The sequence below is a fragment of the Amyelois transitella genome, chromosome 7, assembly GCF_032362555.1.
Source record: "Amyelois transitella isolate CPQ chromosome 7, ilAmyTran1.1, whole genome shotgun sequence".
Lineage (NCBI taxonomy): Eukaryota > Metazoa > Arthropoda > Insecta > Lepidoptera > Pyralidae > Amyelois > Amyelois transitella.
Genome location: NC_083510.1, coordinates 418,620 through 424,619, shown reverse-complemented (window position 1 = coordinate 424,619; position 6,000 = coordinate 418,620).

The following is a 6,000-nucleotide window of genomic DNA, read 5'->3' as shown; positions in this document are numbered from 1 at the left end:
ATTTTTTTCATTGTTTAAAAGATATGATAGATATGGCCCGAGCTGGACATAATGGCCTCTTAAATGCTTGTGTATTTTTGACATGATCTGGACATAATTTGTACAGTATGTACATATTTTATTTTATATTTATTTTATTTGACGAAATATTCGTATTGACATAATCAGTTCTACATTCATACATGTTTTTTAATGTAGACAATGTGCATTCGTCCACGATTTAGATTTAAGAGATCTATATTTGTAAATTGACGTCCTATGAAAATGCTGCAGTGTAGTTTGTTCCGCCGCTTCTTCTACACATGCGCTTTGGAAGCGGTAGTAGTTATAATTAGATTTAAGTTATGTGACGTCAATAAGTGATACCTTGTATCCAATTTTGAAAATAAATCTATTCTATTCTATTCTATTCTATTCTATATTCCAATAACTGCCACCTTTTAAGGTATTCGAAATATTTTTACGGGCACAATTGAATTATGAATATCGAAAAAGGCATGTCAATACATATTTAAGAGGAAACTAATTAAACTAATTGATTAACTGACTGACATATAACGTATAACCCAAACCGCTGGGCCTACGGATTTTAAATTTGGCATGTAGACTCCTCGTGTGGTCTAATAGAGTTTTTCCCAAAATTTCCACGGGAACGTAAACCCACAGATTTTTTTGACAACATATCGACCTACTCAAGTTCACTGCAAATTCGACTCTATTACCACGTTATAAGAGTTCCGAGCAAGTCACTCGATATGCGTTTAATTGTATTTTAGTGGTCTTATAGTATGTGCAACAATGAAACTGCGACTTATTTGTGGCGGTAATTGTCAATATGGATTATAGCCGTGGTCGCTTTTATTAAAAGTTAAACGGTAAAGTGCCGTGTGTTCCCGGCACCAATACAAAAAAGAATAGGACCACTTCATCTCTTGATGCATGGGAAAGATCCCATGGATGTCGTAAAAGGCGACTATGGGATAGGCTTACAAACTTGGGATTCTTTTTTAGGCGATGGGTTAGCAACCTGTCACAATTTGAATCTCAATTCTATCATTAAGCCAAATAGCTGAACGTGGCCTTTCAGTCTTTTCAAGACTGTTGGCTCTGTCTACCCCATAAGGGATATAGACGTGACCATATGCATGTACGTATGTTATATATGCAACAATGAAACAGCGCCTTATTTGCGGCGACAAAATGCGGTACCTAATTGTCAATATGGATTATAGCCGTGGTCGGTTTTAATAAAAGTTAAACGGTAAGCATACCCAACAATTTACGGCATCCTTTCAGCTGTAATATGAAATACAGCCTTAACAAGTGTTACGTGGTTATTAACAAGTTTGTAAACCCGCTGAATGTATTGTCGGAGCGGAGTTTTTATGACAGATATTTCAAGTGGGAAGTGCTTAATGTTGTACTACTTTGTCTTAAACAATTTATAACGTTCGCATACATATTTATTTTATTTCTTTAGTTTTCTTTAAGTAGGTCAGGTCAAGAATATGTAGGTACCAGAAACTTTCCAGCTTGCATAAAAAGACTTGTCGATGATGGGATCGTGGCAATTGAAAAATGTTGTCTCTGCCTACCTCTGCGGGAAAGAGGCGTAATTATAATGTTACCATGTCTTACTTGTTCGCTGCTTTATACCATTCAAATTATCCACAAAGCATCATTAACTAACCACTTCTTAAAATCATTTTAGTACAGTACCTACCTCAAATTCCTATTTTTTACAAGATGTCGTCAAAAAAGTCAATTTAAACACGAAAAGAAATAATTTCCTTCATGAAATTACTTTGAAAAGACAGTTCCCGACCTATGAAATATTACAATAAGGCCCCGTGCAGTAGCAATTGCTCTCGCGCCCGCCGGCGGTCTATGAATCACCCTAAAATTGAATCTCAAAGGTTTTATTACTCGATGATGGGTTTATTATAGGAATAATATTTTTTGTTGACGGATTTATTTAATAATTATAATTATTTATCGGGGATTCTGGTTTCAGCTTAAAAGAATTAAAGATGACAATAATTATTTCTGTGTATAGGAAATAAGTATTGTATATCTACCGATATACCGTAATATCAAAATAAATATTTATAAATAGGCACTTAACCTAAATAAAAGAACATTTTCGTGGTAATTTATACGACAAAATATTTGAGTAATAATAAAAATAAAAGTAGGTAACATTAAGCACTTATCTCAATGCAAACTTTTATTATTTTAAATGTTATGTTACATTTACTTATAGATAAATCAGTAATGTAATAACAATTGAACATTTAATTTTGACTTCAAAACTCGGTTCAGTAAGGAAAATTTAAAAGGTTTTGACCAATCCCTCAAATTGCTCCTCGATCAAATTGTAATTTTCATAAATTTATTCATCACCTTTATCATTACATCTACCTGAAAAAAACCTACCAAAATTTAGAAATAATAAAATCCCACACCACTTCGTGGCCGTCGCCTCAAATCCATGAATTCACTTGATATTTTCGAATCCAACCCTAATGGAAAGCAAACGAGAGGCCTGAACGGTCCCTTTCATTTTTTTCCCAAACATGAATATTTTCAAGGGTTATAATGCGATTAAATTGAAAATCTTAAACCTGCGGGTAATAAGGAGCGTGACTGCGAACATTTTTACCTCATCCCGTTATATTAAATCGGTTTTGGAAACATCCCGCAAATGAGTGAGGCTTGAGATGATTTGCGAATAAAATGTAAAATGAATTGATTCGACGGTTGACGGATGATTTTTCTTCGTGAGATTTCTTATTTACCTTTGAGACTATTGTATGCTGTTGATTAGATTTTGTGAATCTCTTTTTAATTAATATTATATTTAGGTATGATTTGTGTGAAAGCTATTTCAGCAAAATGACCGTGAGGTTGATCAAAGTACATCCATCTTGGCCTTTTAGTATTCTTAATATACTTTGGTCGTATTAAAGTTTAAGCTAATAAACTTGGGATTCTTAATTAAAGCGATAGGCTAACAAACTGTCTCAATATTATCTCAATTCCATTATAAAGCCATTCAGCTGAACGAAACCTTTCAATCTTTACAAGACTGTTGCCTCTGTCTTCCCAGTAATGGATGAAGACGTAATTGTATATATGTTGGTCGTTATATACGTAGGTAGGCATATTTCCAAACTAAAAACAACTCTCTGAGTGAAAAAATCAATTTGTTCCTAGTTTTTTGACAGCAAATAAATAAACATAACTAATAGTTTCATTCAGAAATATAATTGAAGTTAGTACTGCACTAAATTTTCAAGTAACTTTAAGTTAAAGTTAAACTATCTTGGAAGAAATATGACTGCGGAAACAGCGGATAAAGTTGGGCTGAAATAAGAACTATTAAGATTAAATTGAGTCTTAAATCAAAGTGGCAAAGAGATTGTTATAAATTACATTGCGTAGAAAAATTCCTCAAATATATTTTAGAACCTCTTTCGTTTCAAATTTATTTTGCTATCGTTACATTCGTGAAATCACCTCCTTCCTTAAAGGGTAGGCAGAGATTACATATTTCTTACAGTAACTTACATGTGTGCATGCTTTTTTCGTTATCGGAATGAATGTATTCAAAATAAGTTTGCGGGGATCGTGGCAAGTTGAAAGACGTAGCTACTGCCTGGCCCTCCTGGAAAGATAGATAGATAGAAAACCCTTTATTGTGCATAAAATTGTAATAACATACATACATACATTACGTTACGTCTATATCCCTTGCGGGGTAGACAGAGGCAACAGTCTTGAAAAGACTGAATGGCCAGGTTCAGCTTTTTGGCTTACTGATAGAATTAAGATTCAAATAGTGACAGGTTGCTAACCCATCGCCTAAAAAAGAATCCCAAGTTTGTAAGCCCATCCCTTAGTCGCCTTTTACGACATCCATGGGAATGAGATGGAGTGGCCCTATTCTTTTTTATATTGGTGCCGGGAACCACACGGCACAATTGTAATAATAAATTTGTTATAATATTACAAATTTATTATTACAATTGTGCCGTGTGGTTCCCGATGCTTATGTTAAGGTAATGTATAAAAGACAGCCTTATCGCATTATACAATCTCTTCCAGGCAACCACAAGAACATTTCGTAATTGAATTTATTGAGGGATAGTTAGAGAATATTTGGAGAAATATAGCTACCTACTGATCATAGACGTACACAAATTCTGGAAGAGATTACTTTTAAGTATAAGCAGATCCTTTGAAATTGTGTTTCTTGTGATTATCAGTTTTGATGTTTTCTGTGTACATAAATTAGTAAATAAATCTATACTTATAAAGTTGAAGAGTTTATTTGTTTGAACGCGCTTATCTTAAGAACTACTGGTTGTAATTGAAAAATTCTTTTTGTGTTCAATAGACTATTTATCTAGGAAGGATTGAGACTATTTTTCATCACTTTGCAACCATTAGGAGCGAAAAAATAATGGAAAATGTGAAACAAACTGGGAACATTATTCCTCCTTGAACGAAGCGGACGCGGACGAAGTCGCGGGCAGAGCTAGTAAATAAATAAAATATATTTATATTAATTATAATTATATTAAAACTAACACAACATAGATCTTCCTTTATCATTTGGTTAAAAATAACGTAACATTTTGCAAGAATATCAACGATACAGCTTTGAGTTTTAAAATTCTTGAGACGCGGTATCATATTTTTATTTTAGCCTCTAAAAGCTCTTAGCCTGAAGGATATCTGATTTCGTCGGCCACGACGACCCATCTTCATCTTATTACTGATAAATTACTCATATTTACCTTCTTTAGAATTCGTTATTCTGCCGTGTGGTTCCCGACACCATTAAAAAAAAAGGATAGGACCACTCTGGGGTTCTTCTTTGAGGCGATGGAATAAAAGAAGAATCCCAAGTTCTAGAATCTGCACGGGAAGAGAAGCAGCCGGCACACACTCTGTTTTTTTCGCAACCAGACCATCGTGGCATTAGATGATAGTGCGCCTATTCCCTTAGTCGCCTTTTACAACATAGGAAAGTAATGGAGTTGTTCTATTCTAATATGTCAGGCACCGCACTTTAAATAAACACCCTCACATGTTAAGTAATAGTGCATTAGCCTCTGAGACACAAGGTCCATAAATTATTCCTTATAATTTTTTTTAATTGTTATAATCTAAAAAGTTTTTAATCAATAAACGATTATTAACGGACAATTTATCTAAAGAAAACCTTGTTACTAAGAAGACAATAGACCCTCCATCTCCCGGCCAATCTAGCAAGGTGAAGAGGATAAGATTAATCGTCGGCGAGCGTGCTTCGCGCCCGGTCTATACTATCTATGTCTATGGAAATATATTACTTTGTAGATTTAGGTAGAGTTTACAAATAAAAACTCAAGTATTTTTACCTTACGGGGTAGACAGGGGCAACAATCTGGTCACGTTCAGTTGTATATCACGAAATTAGAATACCTTTCATGACTTACGATCTGATTTTTAACGATCATTTCATCAAAATTAGTTAACAAAACGAAGCAACAGTCAAAGCAGATTAACTGGAAATATTTACAATCAATCGCCAATTACGACACCGAAGTTACAGACGGGAAGCAAAATGGCTGACTCTACTTAATCCGCCGCGAGGCTTCCACAGACATAAGGAAGGCTAGACCCCGCGACTATACTTACTTTGTATGCCAAAACGCGTGATAAAATAGCGACAAATAGTCTCTTTCTGGAATTTCTTGATTTGACATCTATTGCAATTGTTTGTAGTAAAAACTCGGCATCAGTAAAAACTTCTAATAATTTTGGTGAATACATACTTACATATTATGAGTATTAAGTCTCCCTTGCGGAGAAGATAGCCAATAGTTTTGAAAATACTAAAACACCACGTTTAGCTCTATGGCTTTATAATGGAATTAAGACTCAAATAGTGACAGGTGAACAGGCCCATCGCCTATAACAAGAATCCCAAGTTTATTGACCCATCCCTTA